Below are 9953 nucleotides of genomic sequence, written 5' to 3' on the forward strand. Positions count from 1 at the left end.
GAATTCTCACTTTACATGTATTTAGAAGTACCCGAGCTATAAAGCTTCCTCTTAAGAACACAGCTTAAGTGACCTTTTCCTCAAATAACTGCCAGAGATAAAAACTCTCAAGGGTAGAGCAGATCTGCGACAAAACCTGCAGCAATGGGAGACCCAGCTGCTCAGCTCAGACCATTGTCTGAGCTGAGGTCTGGGCGTCGTCTCCTTCGAATGTGTTACTATATCCATTCTTTATAGCCGTTTGTGAATTTTTAGTTGGAGATCCGAGGGCTCTTAGATGGTTCCATAATTTTTCGGGGTGCATTTGTTTCTTTTTTTAAAATATTAGGAACTCATCCTTCACTTGCACATTGAACTTTCGCTTACACGAGCTCACTCAGCACCCTTTTCATTTCTCGGTATTTGTTCCATCTAAAGGACCTCTTCTTCGTGTAATCCCAGCTTTCTGGATGTTGAATAATCCCTTTGCCCCTGCTTACGTTATTCTTGCTTTATTTTCTTGTTCCATCACTTACGTAGTTTCTACTTTCCAATCCACCAACTTTTCTTTTTTTTTGCCGCGTCTGTCTTATTTCTTGCTGCATGACGCGTACCAGTTCCTTAAATACCCAGACTTTTGTAGAAAACGCTTTTATTTTCTACTCTACGTTTCTTGCGATATCTGTTATTTCCTTTTCTTTGATTTTTAGATATTCTGATGCTATTGGTTCACGCTTTGCGTTAAAATTTTCTAAATTTTAAAGTTCAACGTTTATGATAGCTACCCAGTCTACCTTTTCCATATTACTCTATCATCATTTGGTCTAGTCATTCGTAGACCGTTTCTGAAGCTAAGGCGAAGTCGATACGTGACTGCCTGTTTCCTCATTCCAACATTACGTGTCTATGACACTTATTCTCCCTGTTAGCTACTCGGTTTGTCGCACAGATCCAGCACTAGAGAAGCGTTGTAATCATTTTATCCGTCTAGATCCGCCATGTTCGCATTCATATCTCGCACTAATACCACCTGGCCCTATTTCTTGAACTGAACAATATCGCTTCTAATACAATAAATAAATTCTTTATCTTTATTTATGCTATCACTACTTGTCCGTATGTAACCTACTCCAAGCCACGTCGTTTTTTTTCTTTCTATGTGTTGCTAATCCATAAATGCTCCTTACATGTCTCATTAACCATATCATACTTCATACCTCTCTATTACAAAAGTGCCAATAACAGGTGGCTTCTCCGTATCTCATAGATGCGTTTCTATCAAGACGTACACACTAATAGCTTTCTCATTCGGCTGCGTTTATATTTAGATCCATTTATTTCCTGCTTGCAACCACTCTGCTTGTTTATGTAACAAATATTACCGTCTTTATACTTCGTCGGTCTTAACTCGTAGTCGTCGAATTCTGATCCTTACTGGTGGAGCACTACCTCCAATACTTTATCTACCCTCGTGATTCCTACCGCCAAAGTTGAAGCGCCGTCTGTGTGTGGCAAAGGTAACTATTTTGTCAATAACTTATTTTTTGTTATGTATACCAGAAAAAAATGAACACCTTTCCGTCATTACCGAAAAAGTATCGCGTGAGTATACGATCAGTACTTTACAAAACATTCAATATTTTTGCCTTTTTTGTCTTTGAATCAAGCCGCACATGCTGGTCGCATGCAACAAAGGTAAGAGGCATTCTGTCAGGAATTGTTTGCTCCCGCACAATTTCGCCAAAGTCACACACGATCTCCTGGCGACAGACTGAAGTGCCGCACGCGAAAAATTTGCATCTAGCGCTGCATTCAGCCCCCTCTCCTAACATGCGCAAACGTCGGAAAGAAGTGGCACATGTGTGTCGCAAGAGAAATGTTCTTATCACGAGTCAAACGGTAGAAAATAATTCAGGCCTCTGGCGCTCGCGACGCAAGAGAAAGCTGAACACTGGTTTCCTATTGCTAACGCAAACGAGAAGGCTACCGTGCGGCAAAGTCAGATGACTTCCTGCAGTATTAGGTTTTGCTATTCAGCTCGTAACAGTATGCTAAATGTTATGGCCAAAATAGTACTTGTGTCCCTGACATGAATAAGCGCGACAACAGACAACCTCTTATTTCCATTTTACAATTTACTGACTTCCCGCCATCCTTAGCGTGAGCGTGGCATTATAGGCTTTGCGGTGCAACATACTTATGCACTTATAGGCACGTCCCATAAATGGGCGCTTCAATTATTCTTATTTCTCAAGCCCTTAATTGCCCTTGACGCACGCTCTATAACTGATAAATGCACGCAGCGGTTATAGATGCGCGCCAGCGACGACAATAAATTTTGATATTGTGGCCCAGTGCCTTCGCATAACTCTTGAGTAATGAAAAAAAAAGATAATAATAACGGGGCAGGACGGACAACCCAAAGGGATCTTTGGAAATAACGAAGAAAAACAGCTTACGCAAGGAGAAAAGCAAAGTCACCTAAGGAGCGGAGCAACACGGCGTAATTCTTCGGGAAATGCTGCTTTTCCCATTTTAATGCGGCAGCACGTTCGCGAGCCACTAGAGCAAACAGAAGAATTTAAATCACGGCCTGCTACAGGGGAAGGCCACTCGTATTCTTCGTCGTTGCCTTCTTTCCCGGAACGGCCGTATGCACCTTTTCTCTGCAATAAAACCCTACATGTGGACATACGATGTGCGAAGTGGCGCTATTCTTTTTTCCAAATTATACCTTTGCTAACCGTTAGAGAAGGTCCCTTATGAAAATGAACCATGAGTTTCTGTAGAGGACGTGATGTGTTCCTAAGGTGACATCAGACATGCATAAGAAATGCATCGTCTAATGTTTTTTGGCATCACAAGTACATCAGAGACTCAAATGACAATGCACCTTAAGATTTCTGATGAGAGGAGTATACAGCTTTTTTGTGTTATTGCTAATGTCAAAGTACATCACGTATGAATGTGTACGATGCCAAGTCGTGAAAAATTCTTTGTAATGCGATAGCATTAAATGGCTCATGAGCCGGAAAATCCGGCATTGTCGGCCTGAGCACTCGATGTACAAAGAGGTTACAAACTCTCAACCTTTCATGGGAGTTAAACCCACTACCTTTGGCGGTAATTAAGGCTACGAACCCACGACCTTTGGTGTTAAAATACCGTTAATTAAGACAGTTATTGAAGATATAGTTAATTAATGCACTCGAACGCACGTACCACCCTTAGTGGAAGTCGAAGCATGTTAATTAATATGTTAATTAATGTGCACCTGATTATTATGTCGTTAATTAAGACAATCGTACCCACGACCTTTGGTGTTAATGAAGGCGCTGTTAATTAAGGCGTAGTTAAGATACAGTTATTTGAGGCACTCGAACCCACGACCTTTGTTAATGATGACGATGCTAATTAAGGCGCAGTTAATTACGACCTAGGAATTAAGTCACTCGAACTCATTACCTTGTGTGGGAATCGAACCCACGAACATTGTTGTTAATGAAGGCGGTGTTAATTGAGCACAGTTAAGATACGGTTATTTGAGGCACTCGAACCCACGACTTTTGTTAATGATGATGGTGCTAATTAATGCACTGTTAATCAAGATCTAACAGTCAAGTCACTCGCACCCAGTACCTTGGGTGGGAATCGAACCCACGACCTTTGTTGTTAATGAAGGCGATGTTAATTAATGTACTGTTAGTTAATATAGTCACTTAAGGCACTCGATCCCACGGCCTTAGTTGGTAAAGTTTATGTTAATTAAGGCATATTTAATTAATATATAGTTAATGAAAACACTCGAACCCATGATCTTGTGTAGGAGTTGTGCCCACGAACGTTGTCGTTGATGAAGGCGATGCTAATTAATGTACAGCTAATTAAGATATAGTTGATGAAAGCACTCGGACCCATGACTCTTGGTGGGAGTCGAACTCATGACCATTGGTGTTAATGAAGACGATGTTAAGTAAGGTACCGTTAATTAGGATACAGTTCATTAAGACACTCGGACCCTTGGCCTTTGCTGGGAGTGGTTTTGATTCATCGTTGGGGGCAGTCTAAGAGACAAAAATGAAGAAAACGATATAACACAGCGTGAGCGCCGAGTACTCTGGAAACGCTTCCGATATATCAGGGCTAGGCACAAAACAACGACGTCATTTTCTTTCCTTTTTAAAGAGCACTGTAAGATTGTGTTACCCCGTTATCACATTTGGTAAACAGTGCCAAACTATAGCGTATGCCTTGTTCTGGGCAGTTTGATTACTCGGATGTGTTACTAGTCTTTAAGTGGCAAACCGACAATTCTGCAGATTGACATGATCATGACATGGAAAACTGCGCGTAAAAAATTATGGGGTTTTACGTGCCAAAACCACTTTCTGATTATGAGGCACGCCGTAGTGGAGGACTCCGGAAATTTCGACCACCTGGGGTTCTTAACGTGCACCTAAACCTAAGTACACGGGTGTTTTCGCGTTTCACCCCCATTGAAATGCGGCCGCCGAAGCCGGGATTCGATCCCGCGACCTCGTGCTCAGCAGCCCAACACCACCATAGCCACTGAGCAACCACGACGGGGAAAAAAAAGAAAAGGAAAAGAAACTGCGCGTAAGCGGCAGCGTCTATTTGCTGGAACGCACTGTAGTACTTGGTTGCACGCACATCGTACGCCAGCGCACACTTCTGGCATATACCACATAGGACAAATGCACGCTGCCGAGACATGTGGGTTTTTCGAGGAATCTTCGTGGATAGCACGATCAACACGGAAGGCACGAGCGACAGGAGTGCAACCCGCGCACGTTAAACACGCCAACACGAAAGCAAGATACGGACGACAGGGGTGTAAGCTGCGCCACACGAGCAGATTTGATGATTTCCGACTGACACTTGCAACGGGCACTAAAACATCGCACACTGCACATGTGTCGCTCGGAGATCGCGTCAACGATGTCTGAGGCTATATAGTTGATGTGAACGACAGCAGGAAGTTATTTAAATTGAAGTGACGGCGCAGGTAGCACGGGGAGCAGCGAAATGCGTAATTCACGGTTTTTATGAGAGGTAACTGAAGTGAAAATCGTTCGAATAGCGTCACCGCAACGGCTTTCTATAGGGTTAACATTTTCAGATCTCGAAGGCCATGCTTTTGCTGGCTGCAGATAGCCGAAGCGATTCAAATTGAAAATGCGTTATAGAATTTCTTTCTATGCCAAGCTATAGCTTACAATATAGACTTATCTTTGGTTCTCTTTGTCTTGCAACAGCTATGCGTAATTAGGCAGCCGCACAAATCCTCAGATGACGCTAGCCGAGACATTGGCTGGCCCCAACCGACCTGTTCGTGGCGCCACCTACCGTCCCGTTTCCTATCCAATCCAATCCAATGAGCCTGTCGCTCTGTTTTCGAGTCGGTCGGGTGTGCGAGCTGCAACGATGTGCTTGTTAGATCGTGTGTTTTTGTGTTTGCTGTAACCAAATGTGACTTAGTTCGCGTGCGCATAAGCGCCACAGACAACTTGTGTCTCGCTGCAAACTCGCCGTGTGCGTGGCGCGCCAGCGAAATGTGGACTAACGATGTTCATGCTGTGGAGTGCGTTCCCTTTGTCTCTGGTTGTCGTGGAAAGTTGGGTGGACGTCGCGAAGAAATAATGCGTGTTGTTAGCGTGCCACTGCTCGTCCACTATGCACCGGTATGTCTGCTGGGAGTAGCATCGAAGCACTGGCAACTTGGAGGGCGCTTTTCGACCGCGTCGGGCCGTTCAAAAGGTGAGTAACCGTGCTTGCTAACTACACACGTGTTGTGCGTGCTTCTCGTGTGGGCATAGGGTGCCTTGCGAACGTAGGAAAGAGGACTCCCACGACAACAGTGAAACCTATGCCGATGCTTGCTGGGTGTCAGAGTTTAGTTGCGCGAATTAATTGCCATAATGCAGAATTGAAAATCTTGATAAGCGTTTTCTTCTGATGAGAAAGATTACGTTCAGAAATAATCGTGTTCATCATGCGCGCTTGTGCGTGAGCTCCCGTTTTTCTGCTGAAGTCGCATGATAACGACTCATCTACCTCTTGACCGATTCTTACTGCTATGACGTTTCCTCGCTTATAAATGATTCGACGTTGTAGATAATCTCTGCTTACAAGGTTTTCGATTTACGAGCTGTATTGGGGAAAAAAAATGTAAGCAATCACAGCGTGCTACTAGTACAGGTTTGTTATGAAAGGGTGTTGCCATAACTTCGACGTAAGTAAACATTACAAGGGTTAGTTACTTAAAGTTATGAAAGAAACTCTAGAATCGTTATGTAAACAAACATTCATGTAATGCGCTGCTGCTCCTGCGTGTGAAATTTTGCCTTGTTGAAGGGGTCCCTGTTATCGTGACATTCATCAGTAACTTTGACTTTGTGCTCTGTTGCCACCCTGCACCAGTGCATGCATTGTTTTCATGACTGTTTTTACATGCTCCTTGCATGTGTTCACTATGTGATAGTCTTACTGTGCCACAGCTATAAGTTAACACACAATTCTCTTTGTAGTGGTGAAGCCGTGACCCACAACAGTGTCTACATAACCCGTGGCCATGGCTGCAGCAACACGGCGTGTAATCTGGATGGATATGTCAGGTATGCTTTAAGTGTACGTGTTCACAAAAGTAGGATCTCGGTATCATTAGTGGATAAGTGTATCGACATATTACTTAATGCATCTTGCTAAATAGGCTAAATATTTCTGCAACATCATTCCACTTGCTGCTTATTTGTGTTTGTAGATATTATGCACACATTATCTTGTTCTGTTAAAACTACACGTCGCATGTCCTGACGTTTAGTATTTTTCTCGCATCAATTGCTTGGCTGCAAGTCCATTTTATTTTTGCCTATTACACAGTATGTTTCTTTTTATCTTGGTTTTATTTGTTTGGAACTGTTTCTTATGCTGTAGCCCATATTTCCCTGTTTTCCTTTCTGCTTATGATACACACATGTGCTGTTTTTGTCCATGTAAGAATTCGAAGTGTAGTGTGCCATATATGTCACAGGTCTAAGCACGCAGTGTGCCTACCATTGTTTAACATTGATATTTACAATCATGTCTGTCTTGTTCTCAGAATAACTGTCACTGGCAAATACACATTTGATGAACTAGAATTTCTTGAAATGAAATAGGAAGTCCAGTATTCATTGTGCTGCAGTTACTTAAGTAGTGAGGTGTTTTCTGGTAAGCTTTCTATTTTTTCTCTCACTTTCTTCGTATTCTTTTCTTTGCAAGCTGCCCTTATTCATGCTGGTAGGCATTGTAGCAGTTGTGAGTGTTTACTGCAGCAATGTCACAGCTAGTTTGCACACACTACAGGATGCCAACAGATACCCATCACTGTTTTTGTGCATTTCTGAGAACCAGCTGTGTCCACTCGGCGAAACTTGTAGTGTCCATTTGAATTTACCAATCAGTTCATGTAACATTTCAGGACAAAATTTACGCAGTGAGAGAAGGGAGACTATGCAACATGACCTTGGCTAACAACTGACTGTTTAAGTTGTTGGAAGGACTAACAAAAATAGCACTGGATGTGCACTTGTGTTGTGCACCAGTTAATTTGAGAGGGATGGCAGAAGTTATAATTCAAAGGCATAAAATCATGGTAAATGGTGTCTGCATAAAAAGAAGTAAATAGGCACAGACTAATTTCTATCCCTTGTAATCTACAAAGGATGCCTTTCTTCATGCATTGATAATGGGGGCTGGCTTACACTTATTGTTATTTATGTGGTGCGCCTGACTGATTTCTCTTGCCAATTTTCAGCCATGGGTGAAAACAGATAAACAATCCTAATCTGGCCTGAAGCCCCATTGCAGATATGTGTGGCCAAGTCGGACGAGCATACTGGTCTTTTGAATGAAATATGGTGATCTCACAGGTACATATTTAGGCACCAGCCAGTCTGCGCTATGTACATTTGACCACATGTGAAAGGAATACAGCACAGTGCCTCTGACACGCACTGGACAAATTTGGTGCTACCTTTAACCAAGCAAGCCTCGCTTGCCTCCTTGCGTTTCTCGATTCAATTTTCGATTCAATCAGTTCATGTAACTTTTCAGGACAAAATTTGCGCAGCGAGGGAAGGGAGACCATACAACATGACTGTTGTGCATATGCTGCCTAACTTATTTTTGCTGAAAATATACGTGCATTGCAGTCCACAAGTGAATTGACAAAGGCACCCAGGCATTGGAGGCTTGCTTAGTTAAAAATACCCAAAATTTGTCTCGTATCTTTCAGGGTTAATGTAGGCTACTCTTTTGATCACGTGCATATTTGGTCCAATGTACATCGGGCACGCTGACTAGCCGGTGCCTCAGCATGCGCCTAGGAGGGCACCATAATTCACTCAAAGGACCAGTGTGCTCGTCTTATTTGACCATGCATTGACACGACAAGCTGTGCACTGGATTTAGCTTGTTTATCTGTTTCGTTCGCCTATGGCAACCGACTGATACAACAAAATCAGTGAAGAATACCACAGCCAAAAATGGGACGTGTGTCAGTCGACGCTCATTATGATTGCATGACAAAGAGGAATACTCTCTAATGACGTGGCATAGCAACCACCATGCTTATTTATTAAATTATTTTTATGCAAGCTTGTTTGTCATGCTTCTACGCATTTGTTTTTCAACTTGTGCCCTCCCTCTGAAAGCAGTGCTCGGGTGTAAATGATAAAAAACCCCAGACATGGTGTGGTGTATTTCTTGAATGGGATATATGCCATCATTCAGGAGGCCAACACATGCATGACATAGTAGGCTTGGAATGTATGAGAACCGTGCCCGTAGCTGATGCAAATATTCTATAACGACTGGCACTTGGATGTCTCTGGGATGCATTGGGTTGCCCATACACAAACACTCCTACGCTCATTTCCATGCCAAGTAATTAGTGAGAATTTCTCATTCACGCTAGCAATCCACAGACACTGCTGTCCTTTGTCAAGTGGAAACCGATATAGCTGAAGTAGTTCACGACATGTACACATGCCACAGCTGATCCATGTTGCACATTTGTTCAGCCAAGAGCAATTTCTGCTTACTGTAGTTACTGCTGCACCCAAAGGCCACACAGTGGTTCCTCAACTTTGTGTGAACCGACACCACATACATTTTTCGCAGAACTAGCTATAACGTCTCCAGACCGTTCTGCAGCAAGTGATACAGCTTGTATTTCTGTGGTTGATTGCCAAGTTTTGTTAATTATCTGTCCTTTCTACCATGCAGGGTACACATGCACTTACTTCAAGATGACGACACTCCACCTCAAGAACAGCCTCTCCTCAGTGATAAGTAGCGAGATTAAATGAAAGGGAGATATCACATCCGTAACCAGGCTGATACTGTGTTTTCCTTTCATTTAACCTCCTTCTGCATTTAAGGAAGCATTGATATGCCCAATAAATGTTTTTGTTAAATTTCTTTCGTTGAGTAATGTCCAACATGCAGCATATGTAATGTCCATGTACATGTCAGAAGTGCTGCATCTTCACTGGACATACATGCATACAGGCTGCATATATATAGCACCAAAGATAGTCACGCACAGGTAACATATTTAAATAAGGTCTGACTGCCATTGGGACACATGAGAAAATGTTACCACACGTGGTGGCCAATTTTGTTATAGGAGTAATACGAGCACCGGCAGTCTAATGTATAAGCTCATTAGAGATTCGCTAGGAAGACGTGAGAAAGTCACAAGAAAACTGCTTTGGAGCGCACATTAGGAAGACATTTCATGCTCACAAGAAAAGCACTCGTCAAGAGTTCTACAGAAAGACGGTGGCCAATATGTTATAGAATGACATTAGGAATACATCAGAAAATTCCAGAGAAACTCATCAGAAAGTCTAATGGCTGTGATGTCAAAACTCGTCAGACTTTCATGTGAAACTCATCTCATTTTCATA

General features: G+C 42.8%; 1 long non-coding RNA gene across 1 annotated transcript; it reads left to right on the forward strand.

The window, feature by feature from the left end:
• The first annotated feature begins 5388 nt into the window (after positions 1 to 5388).
• LOC139052529 (uncharacterized) lies at positions 5389 to 9462 on the forward strand. The gene is made up of 3 exons (XR_011509948.1): positions 5389 to 5757; positions 6528 to 6614; positions 9268 to 9462. It is a non-coding gene; the product is annotated as an uncharacterized lncRNA (long non-coding RNA).
• The last annotated feature ends 491 nt before the right edge of the window (positions 9463 to 9953 follow it).

This window comes from Dermacentor albipictus, unplaced genomic scaffold (genome assembly GCF_038994185.2).
Source record: "Dermacentor albipictus isolate Rhodes 1998 colony unplaced genomic scaffold, USDA_Dalb.pri_finalv2 scaffold_26, whole genome shotgun sequence".
Lineage (NCBI taxonomy): Eukaryota > Metazoa > Arthropoda > Arachnida > Ixodida > Ixodidae > Dermacentor > Dermacentor albipictus.